This window comes from Coptis chinensis, chromosome 6, assembly GCF_015680905.1.
Source record: "Coptis chinensis isolate HL-2020 chromosome 6, ASM1568090v1, whole genome shotgun sequence".
NCBI classification, from domain to species: Eukaryota; Viridiplantae; Streptophyta; class Magnoliopsida; order Ranunculales; family Ranunculaceae; genus Coptis; species Coptis chinensis.
Window position 1 is genome coordinate 48,950,214 of NC_141461.1, and position 13,385 is coordinate 48,963,598.

Below are 13,385 nucleotides of genomic sequence, written 5' to 3' on the forward strand. Positions count from 1 at the left end.
CTTTACCCCATTTGCGAAACCTATGAATATGGCTTTCTTAGCTTTAAGATCTAGCTTGCTTTCCCTAACATGGTAGTAAGTAGTCGATCCAAACACTCGCAAAATACTATAATCAGCTGGGTTACCTGACCACACCTCATAAGGTGTCTTGCAATCTATAGATGGAACTGGTGACCTATTATACAGGTAACAGCGCCATGGACACTGCATCTGCCCAATACTCTTTGCCTAGACTGGCATTAGATAACAAACATCTCGCTCTTTCAAGCAAGGTTGTATTCATCCTCTCTGCCATTCCATTCTGCTATGGCGTGCCCCTGACTGTCCAGTGTATGGCAATTTCCTATTGCGCATAAAACTCTTGGAAAGGCCCATAGGTATACTCAGTAACATTGTCAGACCGTAGTGTCTTTACCTTCCTATCTGTGCGATTCTCAACCCTTGCCTTCCACTTCTTAAATGTCTCAAACACTTCATCTTCCGTTTTCATCATATACACCCACACATAGCGGGTATGATCATCAATGAATGAGACATAATAACGGTTACCTCCTTTAGAAGCCACTCTGGAGGGTCCCCAAACTTCCATATGCACATAGTCAAGGATGCCTGTTGTCGTGTGCTTGCTTGACTTGAACTTGACTCTGCACTGCTTCCCATAGACGCAATGCTCATAGAACCCCATACTTGGCTTCTTCAAGTCTTTCAAGAACCCTCACTTGCACAACTCAGATAAACCCTTTTCACTCATATGCCTTAGTCGCATATACCACATCTTAGTGCATTCAGAATCATCACTACATGCAACCACTGCTACATCGCCTATCACCGTACTACCTATCAAAGTATACAAGGTTCCATGTCTTTGACCCTTCATTATAACTAAAGAGCCACTGACAATCTTTAGGACTCCACATTCGCCCACAAACTTGTGGCCTTTGGAATCCAAGGTACCAAGAGAAATAAGGTTTTTCTTTAGCTCAGGAACATGTCTCACATCGGTTAAAGTCCTCACTACATCATCATGCATCTTGACCCATATAGTTCCAATTCCTACCATCTTACAAGCAACGTCATTACCCATTAAAATGGAACCACCATCAATGCTCTCATAAGAAGTAAACCACTTTCTATTTGAGTACATATGATAGGAACATCTGGAATCAAGTATCCACCTTTCGGCCATATAATCTTGTGTGGACACACAGAGACTTAACTCGTCCCCTTCAGAGCCTGAAGCATAACTTGCCTCAATTTTAGTCTTACCTTTTTTCTTACCATCTCTCTTGTTCTCTTTCTTCGGGTGAGGACAATTACTTGTGTAATGTCCCTTTTCATCGCAATTATAGCACTTCACATGTGTCAAAGGCTTCTTTGACTTGGACCTAGACTTCTCATTGCTTGTAGAAGCCTTTTCATGCGACCTTCCTTTTGCCATTAGCCCCTGTCCTTCATCAATGCTATTCTCAACTCTTGTCTTTTGCATCAGGTCATAAGAAAGTAACACACTTTGAACTTCGTCAAGATCAACATCTTCTTTGTTCATAAATGTGGTCATTAGATGCTCATAACTTTCAGGCAAAGAGAATATTAAACATGCCGCTTGATCCCCATCATCTATCTGCAAACCAACATTCAAATAATCCGCTAGGCGTCAACGGAACTCACTAACGTGCTCTTGCATCATTGAACCATCCACCATCATGTACCGATAAAGACGCTTGTTAAGGTACATCTTGTTCGTCATGCTCTTGGTCATATACATAGATTCTAGCTTAAGCCAAATACCGACAGCGGTATCTTCTCCCATAACACTATACATAACCTCATTAACAAGACACAACCAGATTGATGAACAAACATGTAGATCGAACTCTTCCCAATCATCATCACTCATACTCGCCGCCTTTGCTTGTTTCCCCTTTAAGGCCTTATGCAAATCTTGTTGGATGAGGATGTCCCTGACTTGGACTCTCCAAATCCCAAAGTTATTTTTTCCATTAAACTTATCTACTTTAAACTTAGCATTTGACATCTTGGGAGTCATTTTTCAAGTTACACACAATAACCTAAAAAATAATTTCACTTCGAAATTTTATCGAACACCTTGTCTACACAAATTTCGAGCACTATGGTTCTTTACCAAAACTCAAAATCCTAGGTCGTAAACCTACGCTCTGATACCAATTGTTGTGAATAGGATAATGCAAAAACAATGTTACCCACAACAAATAGATCAATCCTACACAAAGATCGATCCTTCTTACTAGACAAGACTTCAACACCCTCCAAAGTAATCCCAACACTTCTCAATATAAAATAAACAAGTATCTAAAGTAAAACAATTAATGTAAAAGAAGAACAAACCACAAGGCGAGATATATCGTGGTTCGGCAATTTGCCTACGTCCACACTGCGAGTTCCAAGCTTTACTAGATGTCCGGAGTAACAGATTACAAGTCTCTCAATTCACTCACAAAGAATGAACACTCAACTCACAAAAAATTGCTCACTTATAATCTATCTCTTTCTTGGTTTTGGTTAGGTTAGGTTTCTACAGAAAAAACCTATATTTATACTGTTTCAGGAAAAACTTCCAAAACAGTCTTTTCATGCTGAAATACGGTGGAGCGCGGGTCGCGCCTAATCGCTTGGAGGTCGACTAAGGCATGAGGGCGGGGCGCGCCTTACACATGAAAGAGAAAAAACACCTTTTTCTCTACAACTACAAATCAAGTACTATTATAAAACACTATCTACAGACAACACAGTACGATACAATGTAAACCATTTAGGGACTTGAAGAAGAAGCCTCTTGTCTTGGTTCTCTCAAATACTTAAGTAGCGTCTCAGCCTGTCACAAGAACCAAAAAGGAATGTCAAACTTTCAATTACGTTGTGCAACCAGGGACAATTAACATATGCACATTAGCTAGACATGACAAAGACACCAGTCAAACAAATGCATGGTAAATGTTCAAGTGTATGTATTAGTTATCATACAGGCACATGTGATAACATTGAGAATACTGTCCATTTAGGTTACAACATGAAAAATCAATAAATAGTGGAGAAGATTGGTCCACAGAACGTTACAACACGAAAAATCAAGGAATAGTGGAGAAGATTGGTCCATAAAATCGCTGTTGACTCTGAACTTGATGCTGACCATACCATTGTTGCAGGAGACATGGACAGTTATGAACGAGTTCTTAACTAATTGTTAATGTAAATTGCAGTTCAGGTGAGTTTGGTATTAGGAATGGAGATAAGTGTACCGTGACAGAATTTGTGGAAGTGGAAATAGTAGAACGAACTCTGGCTTTTTGGCACCAACGGTCCGCGGTACCAAGAGGGGGCAATTGGTATGGCCTTATTTAGGCCTATAGGTCCGAAAGATGAGGCCCATAGGTCAGCAGTATAAAAAGAAGAAGATGAGTGAATAGAGGAGGAAAAAAAGGACATAGGGATTTTTTAGGTCGTAACACTATCCAAAAAAAAATATTGAAGAAGTGGACTAAGACTTAAAGGGCATGGTTGATGCACCAAGAAGAAGTTGTAAGATTATGCTATTTAATTGGTGATTATTGAACTTACTTATACAACTTATAGCGCTTTCTTCTTAGACTAGTAGAGCTCGATCAATTAGTTGGGATCAACATTGGTATATCTCATAAGCAATTTCTCTGGAAATGTTTAGATAACTAGCCAAGTCTACCTTCAACAATGAGGGAAAAACTAAAGAAGTTGAAGTTAACCCCTTATAGTGGCAAATAGATAATTGTATACAGCTGTACTAACGTTGATGTATGATTCAGGGTCATGATGGTGATCTCGTATCGACTAAAGCACTCAGCCAAATGTTTAGATTGAAAGTATATCTTAAAGCTCAAATATACAGTAATAGCAAAAGATAGTATAACAGTATAAGTAACCTTTGCTACGAGTATACGCACTCATTGTTTGGCTTCCTGACGCCATGAACCAACATGAGATGAACTTCGGATTATGACAATCGCTTCAGGATATCTGTTGAATTTTCCCACACCTTAAACAGAGAATAAATAAGGGTTATACTGACATACTCCCTAGGAATTCCCTCCTAAATTGACAGTCAGAAGTAGTCAACTAACAGTGGCCGTCACTTGACTAGTCAAGGATCGTGAATTGTCCAAAATACCTTTTTTCTGTGAAAAGACCAAACTACCCCTACTTATTGGACACTGTTGTGACACGTGTCCTCATCTCCTGTTTCAATCTAACGGTTGAAATTAGACACATTGTTGGAGTCAAATAGAGAGTTTTCTCAAATAGCAAACCTAGCCGCTGAGTAACTTTGTCTTCCTCCTCCAGTTATGACGAGTTAAATCGAGTAACTGTTAAATAAATGACTTCAATTCAATTCTATTCAGTGTATTTTTTTATTCATCCCAAAACATGGGTTTATATACAAGTTAATTTCTTGTCTACCAAGACACACTATTCTAAATACATAATATTCTAAATATATCCTAAATATATTGTTTCCTATTTAGAATATATATACAACTTTCTACACTCTCCTTCAAGTTGATGCATAGATGTCAATCATGCCCAACTTGTCAACTGAGCTGTCGAACACTTTTTTAGATACACCTTTAGTAAGAACATCAGCTAATTGCTCCTCTGAGGTTACGAAAGGAAAGTGAATAACCTTCTTGTCAAGAATTTCTTTAATAAAATGACGATCAACCTCCACATGCTTTGTTCGATCATACTGAACTGGATTATGTGCAATTTGAATGGCGGCTTGATTACCATAATGTAAATCTATAAGCTTTTGAAGCTTGAAGCCCAATTCCTTCAAGACATTACGGATCCACAACAATTCACATACTCCATGTGCCATACCTCGAAATTCAACTTCTGCACTCGATCTGACCACAACTTTCTGCTTCTTACTACGCCAAGTTACAAGATTTCCACCGACAAAAGTAAAATATCGTGATGTAGAACGTCTATCAGTTTTATCACCAGCCCAATCTGCATCTGTGTGTCCAACAATGTCCAATACATCATTCTTTCCAAACAGTAAACCTTTGCTAGGTGCCTTCTTCATATACTTCAAGATACGTAAGACTGCATCCATTTGTTCTTCACTCGGACAATGCATAAACTGACTAACCACACTCACAGCATAAGCAATATTAGGTCTAGTATGAGAGAGATAAATTAACCTTCCTACAAGGCACTGATACCTTCTTTTATCAATAGGAACTTGGTCAGGATGAATGGCGAGTCCATGATTCATCTCAATGGGTGTCTCCATCGGTTTGCAATCCAACATCCCTATTTCAGCAAGCAAATCAAGGACATACTTCCCCTGTGAGAGTGAAATCCCCTTTTTAGACCTTGCAACTTTAATACACATAAAATACTTCAGTTGTCCTAGATCCTTCATTTCAAATTCTTTCGACAAATACTTCTACAATTCATTTATTTCCTTCGGATCATCCTCTGTAACGATCATGTCATCAACATACACAATTAGAGCTGTAATCTTACCATCCTTGTGTTTGATAAACAAGATATGGTCAGAATTGTTCTGTTTGTACTCAAAAGCTCTCATGGATTTTGTAAATCTTCCAAACCAAGCTCTTGGAGAGTGTTTCAGGCTATACAAAGACTTCTTCAGTTTACACACCTTCCCAACATATTTGGGATGGTTCTTCACACCTGGAGGCATATCCATGTATACTTATTCCTCCAAATTCCCATTTAGGAATACATTCTTCACATCAAGCTGGTGCAAGGGCCAATCTTTATTTGTTGCAAGCGAAATTAAAATTCGGACCGTATTGATCTTCGCCACAGGTGCTAAAGTCTCCTCATAATAATTCCATAACGTTGTGTGTATCCCTTGACAACCAATCTTGCCTTATATCTATCAATAGTTCCATCTGTATTAAGTTTCACGGTAAACACCCAACGACATCCAATAGTTTTCACTCCAACAGGCATAAACACCCAATGACATCCAACAATCTTCATTCCAACAGGCATATCAACTACCTCCCATATTACATTCTTTTGAAGGACTTCCAATTCTTCATTAATTGGTTTCTTCCATTTTGGATCTTTCAAAGCATCATGCACGTTACTAGGAATAGATACAGTAGATAATTGATTTATAATAAGTGCATGTGATTCAGAAAGCCTATGGTTAGACATAAAGTTAGTTATAGGATATTTAGCATTGGCTTTAATGTCTGGTTCATATTGTTTCTTAGGAACTCCCTTACTAGCTCTTTGTGATTTTCTAGGTTCAAGACTTTCTAACCCAACAGATCATAGGAACTCCCTTACTAGCTCTTTGTGATTAAAGGTTATAGGTGGTACTTGAGGCGGATCATTCTGACCGAGATCTTCAGTTGTTGATGTAGAAGGAAATGTCGTGTGCTACAATTTCAGATACATCTTGATCATGTGCTTCTGTCTGATCGCTGGGAACCAAATGGTTGATTGTCTGCTTATGATTATTCTCTCCTGCTACAGGATCAATTTCTGCTGCAGGAAGATCAAATCGTTATTCCAAGTGTTCCAATTCTTCAAAGACATCAAAGTTGTCAATAGACCAAGGATTCCCTTCACCGCCACTCTCCCCTGAAGGGAAGACTGGGAAACTCCCCTAAGTAATACGGGTCTGATTCATGGAATGAGACATCAAGAGATATATGCATTTTGTCAGTAATTGGATCATAACACCTATACCCTTTTTGAAACTCTGCATAACCCACAAAAATACACGTCTTCGCACGAGGATCAAGTTTACTTCATTCTGGTTTTGGGATATGGACATAAGCTGTACATCTAAACACCTGAGGCTCCAAGTTAGGCATAGATGGGATGGACAAAAGTGTATGGAGTTTCTGATAAGGATTCTGGAACGCAATTACCCGTGAGGGAGTACGGTTGATAACATATGCTGCTGATTTCACTGCTTCACCCCAATAGGATCGAGGTACATTCATGCCAAACAAGGAAGCACGAACAACTTCCAACAACTGCCTGTTCTTCCATTCTGCTAAACCATTTTGTTGGGGGGTACCAGAATTGGAGGTTTGATGACGAATTCCAATTGATCAACAAAATTCAGACATGAAGCCATTTACAAATTCTCCACCATTATCAGATTGAAAGATCCTGATAGATTGTTGATACTGCGACGCCACCATTTTGTAAAAATCAATAAACATCCCATATACATCACTTTTGTTTTTCAATAATGACACCCAAGTCATGCGAGTGCAATCATCAATAAAAGTTACATAATATCGAGTTCTATAAAATGAAGAAACTTTTGCAGGACCCCAAACATCAGAGTGAATTTTCATAAAAGGAACAGGACATCTATTAATACTTGGTGAATATGAAATACGGTGGCTCTTGGCCAGTTCACAAATGTCACAATGAAACTCAGAATCACTAACAACTGAAAATAAATGAGGTTGCAATTTCTTAAGATAACTAAAAGATAGATACCTAAACGACGATGCCATAACCACACAACTTCTTTTGTATTCTCGCCCTATTTACCTGATTAGCTTGCCCTAGAATTTTTTTCTGTTTCTCTCCAGTTTCTGTCAAATCCAGATAGTACAGTTTCCCCCTTCTAACACCATAACCAAGGACCCGTCGAGTCAGAATGTCCTGAAAAATACAAAAAGATGGATAGAACGTCACAATACATGCAAGTGTTAGAATAATTTGACAAACAAACAATAGGTTATAAACAAGAGATGGAACAACTAAAATAGATTCAAGAGTGAAGGTATCATATAACACAATAAAACCTTCTTCGTAGAACTTTCTCCGCTAACCGGAGTTGGAGTACCATCAGCAGTAGAAATAGCGTTTTAAGGTGAATCTCTAAGACTTTCCACAAGGCTAGGGTCATTTGTCATATGGTCAGATGCACCTGAATCATTATCCATGTACTATTCGAAATATAACCTTACCATTCATACCTGATTGCGCTACATTAGCCGAAGCATTGTCTGGATGTCTATTCATAGCATTAGCAATGGTGGCCTTGCTTATATTCTTTCGTGGCCTCCTTGCAAAGTCCCACCAATCAGGATAGTCAATCACTACATAACATCTCTCCTTGCTATGACCCAATTCTCCACAAACACTGCACCTTTTATATGCGTAAGAATTTGATTTACCTTTAGGGTGGCGTGAAGGACCAGAAAAATCGGGAGGAGTAATTGTCTTGCTATGAACAGCAGAGCGCCCCATAACCTGTTTCTCAGATTGTACCTTACGAATGTAAGCATAGCTTTGCTCCAAGGAAAATTTAGGTTCCTTGCGAAGGATCTCTCCACGCACCTGATCATACTCCGAATCTAGTCCACGCAAAAATATATGAACACGCAATCTGGACATTGTGGACATTTCATGGACTACATCGATATCTATAACATTATTATTCTAGGAGGTCACCCTTTGATCAATCTCCTGGAATATGGTCACAAATTCGTTGTAATAGGTAGGAATAGGTCTCCCATTCTGCTTCGCTTCAAAACATTTCGTATTCAATTCAAAGATTCAAGTTTCATCAGTGTCATCATAGAAAGTCTTCTCCACAGCCTCCCAAATGTCTTTTGCAGTAGAAAGACGAATATATTGGTTCATAAGAGAAGTCTCCATGGAATCAATAAGCCAACTTTTCACCTTTTCATTATCTGTTGCCCAAACTTCATATTCTGGAGAATTCATATGTGGCTCAACCTTTGCGCCAGTCAAATAACCAATCTTTCCCCTTGCTCCAATACGCATCCGCATGAGAGGAGCCTATATGGTATAGTTGGACTCATCATCTAATGAAATAGTTTTTGGAAACGCCGAGTTGTCTTGTGGGGTGTAGTGGTGATGAATGACTTGTGAGGATGATTGATTTTCTGGCACAATTGAATTTTCGGTAGCTATTGCAAAAATTTGTTGTAGAAAAAAAAATTGGTATGAGATTTAGGTTTGGGAAAAAGTTTGATATTTTGGTTTGAGATTCAAGGATTCAAGGATTCAAGGATGGTTTGATTTCAATGGTTGTAGTACACAGCAGATTCAAGATTCAATAAGAAAAAACAAGTTCAAATGATCGAACATGCTCTGATACCATGTTAAATAAAAGACTTCAATTCAATTCTATTCAGTGTATTTTTTTATTCATCCCAAAACATGGGTTTATATACTAGTTTCTTGTCTACCAAGACACACTATTCTAAATACATAATATTCGTCTTCCTCCTCTAGTTATGATAAGTTAACCCAAATCAACTTTCCAAATTTCAAAAACGTTTTATGTCAATGATGATATATTATATGTATCATCTTGACATACACGATATTATAATGAATTGTATGTAGCATCCTAACCAGAAATTCCAGTAACAATGGTGCAAACCAAGACATAATGGTGTTCAACAGGATGATACTTTTTGTGTATCATCCTGACATACTTCCACTATGCCATTTTAACCCATTTCTCAACAGAGAAAGTGAACTGAAAGCATATAAAAGTGAACTGAAAACATATAAGGGTAAAGCTAAGTGCACTAAAAGCGCGTAGCACTAAAAAGTTTACATGCTTCAGATTGTCACGTTCCATATATATACTAAAAGCTTACAGACAAATATGAACTGACACATATAAACGTTCAACTTGCACAAATAACATTCAAAATAACTTGTCTTATATCTGAAAACCCAAAATAGCATAACCAAAATAACTTGCATCAGAAATTCAAAATAACACAACAAAGCACTAACAAAAACCATATTATCACTTTCCAAGGTCCTTAACAGCTTTGAACTTATGTCGTGGTCCTGCAGTAGCTAGAGGTGGTGCTTTAACCCTTGTTTTAGTGAAAGTAATACCTCCAACTTTAGCCATACTTTCTCCAAAGCCTCCAATAGCTTGAGTGTTTCTTTTTGGTGGTGGTGGTGGCTTAAATGTCAAGTTAGCTGCTGCTGCGATCAATCCCATCGATGTCTTGTTATTTTCCTTTTTTTGTTTTTCCAAGAAATCACGAAATGTGTGTCGATGATGGGGGACCTGTTGTAAACAAGAAATTGATATAAGTGCAGTATGTATGTGTGCTTAACTAGGGTACCATGTAAAATATGTATACAAGAATACCTTGAATTAATGTTTTTGATTTGGGTTCTTGCTTCCCAAAAGTTACAGTTGATGGTTTTGTAAGTTGTACAGTGGGTTCTTTGGCCTTTAAATACTTAGTTTGAGAAACTGAAGTTGATACTTCACTTGATGCAACAACTTTGCCTCTAGTCATGGGCTTTTTACCAGTTGATGTCAAAGCCACAACTTTAGTTGCTTGTGAAGGTGCTGCAACTTGAGTTGCTAATTAATAAGGGTGCTGCCACTTGAGTTGCTGATGCTAATGAGGGTGCTGCTTGGCAGTCATTTTTCTTACCTGTACTGTATATACAAGTATCAATTTTCAACTAGTTAAACACTTAGACTCTTTGAGTGTGCTTAACTAATTAAGCAAATCATTTGTTTTACCTTTTGCCCTTACCATTTTTCTTTGCAGGTAGACCTTCGCAAGTCTTTGCATTGTGTCTCTCAACTTTGCATTTACTACATTTTCTCTTCTTCTTGTTCGGTTTCAAACACTCTTCTTCTATTCCAAACTCTTCAAATTCCAAACTATCCTCAAATTCCAAACTATCTTTATTTCTAGTAAGTGGCAAGAGAGTCTGGGTAATTACTTTGCATTACCTGATCACATATCATTATATCATATGAATTTGTGTGTGTGTAATAACTAATATGTGTGTGTGTGACATATACATGAACATAAACTAAGTTGAAGTATATACCTTATCACATAGCATAGAAACCAAGTTGTAACTTTCACAATAATCACCATGAATTTGTGTTAAACATTTGATCCTTGCATGCCAAGCAGTCCAGTAGTAGCTTATGGAAACATGGTGTGTGTGTGTCTTACTTGATATATTATATTATGTGGGGTTGTTGACTTGTATTGCACCTTCATATGGTCTTCCATTACTATTGACACCCAATTGGCATCTGCCTTACTATTTTTATGATCTGTATCAACTAGCTGAACATGTGTGCACATTGAATAGTGTATTCAACTTCATTGTGAACCCATCATCATTGCGCCTCCAATAAGCTAACCATGGATATCCTATGCATTTACATACAACTCTAATCCTATAAGACTCATCTTTAATTAAAAATGCTTCAAATCTGTTCCGTATGCAATAAGTCTTAATGTCATGTTGTAGAACAGTAATGGTTGGTCACTCCATGCATACCAAGCTTCAACTCAACTACTTCAGTCCTTGACATCTCCATATCTGGTTATACACATTAGAACTTTCAGCTTCAAAGTGGTAATATGTTTCACTTGATGGTATCTCAAACTCCCTCTCATCTTCAGATAAGTGCGTGATGTGGTAACCCTATTCAGGGTCAAGACCATCAATAGTTGCCTCTTGCCTTTCCCACTTGAATTGTAGGGTCTGTTGGTACAACCAATGGAACTCTCCCTCTCTCAAGATCATCATCCAACTCATCCTCAAAACCAGTCGCCTTAAGTCTAGCCAATTCTGCCCAGAAGTTTTCCTCATCTTCATCAATGATAACACTTTTTCCCTTGTCTTCAGAAGTCAACTTCTTACCTTTCTGATGCTTTCTTTTAATTTGTTTTGGTTTGGACGACACCTTCGTAGGTTCTTTTTAGCTTTCTTCACATTTCTTTTTATCTCCAAAAGTGTGATATCATCTCCCTCTTAAGCTTGGGATGGTTGAGAAAGTGCATTTGGTACCGATGTAGAAATTCTAGGAGTCATAACTGAAAAGTCATCAACAACACCGAGATCTAAGTCAACATATATACGACAACAACCATCTTTGCTAGGAACCAACAAACTCCACATCTGTAACAGTTCACCATCAGTATTTACATACACCAATTTACCATTTGTAATGTAGGACAATTGCAAGCCAACATCCACTTCTACTAATTTAAGTATGTCTTTTGTGAAATTCATCATGTTCAACTCATCACCATCAACCTCACGCATCATAAGTGAATCCCACTCAGATTCGTAATGAGAATGACACACTTATTTTGTATCAGGTGGTGGTTTAAAGTTTCCCCCAATATAAATAATCAAATCTTTTTTGTCAAATAACACCATCCTGCACAAACATGGATAAATTACTTGAGATGTAGGAACATATATGAAGTCATCGTTCCTATATAAGCTTAAAAACCCTTACTGCTTCAACTAATTTTAAAAATCCAATTTTTTAAAGAACGAGACAAATTATGTATAAATCCCTCTCATTATTTTATAACAAATTAAAAAAGTAGTGACATTGATAGAGATTGAAGGTACCTTTAAATTGAAGATTAAATATAGTGATGATGTCCACGATATGAAGGATCCACACAACAACTTCCAACACCACCAGATCTACACTTTAGACGCTCAAAACAACAATCAAAAGTGAAGATTACTTAGAAAGGTCTCATTTTTATCTTAGTGCATAACATTGGCAACACAACACCATACTTAGTTGATTCTTCCCGCTTAAAACCACCAAATACTCATACAAGAGCAAGCTTTGATTGGACGTAAACTGCATGTCGAATTTCGACCGTTAGATTGAAGTAGGAGATGAGGACTCGTGTCATAACAGTGTCCAATAAGTAGGGGTAGTATGGTCTTTTCACATAAAAAGGGTATTTAGGATAATTCACGATCATTGACTAGTCAAATGATGACCACTGTTAGTTGACTACTTCTGACTGTCAATTTGGGGGGGGGGGGGGGGTGTGGGGTGAGGGGTGGGGGGATTCCTAATTTGAGTTATAATGGGGGTAATCCTAATTGCACCTACTGGTGGGGGGTACCCAATAAATAAATGTGCTATGCGGATAACAAAAATCTCAAGAAAGATGCTATAATATATTATGATTTATGAAATCGCTTCCACACGTACTCGAGGTTAGCATTACCCACAGAATGACCCTTCTAGTATGTTAGAAATGGATGGCCAAGCTCACGGAAACATCCAACTACAATTGACACTTAAACCAATTTCACAAAACAACTAAAACTGGGAATCTTACTCACTGAACATCGAAATCTTGAAAAAAATACATAAAACCTGAACTGTACATACCAATTAATGATGAAGTCACCATTGTATACCAAGAAGAAGAAATATGCCAACAAGCTAGTACTCCATCAGAGTATAATACACATTATGTCCCCCTTTCAATTAAGCCTTCACTAGACCAAAAACAACATTAGGTTAAGCCCTAGGTTAAGTGGAAGGG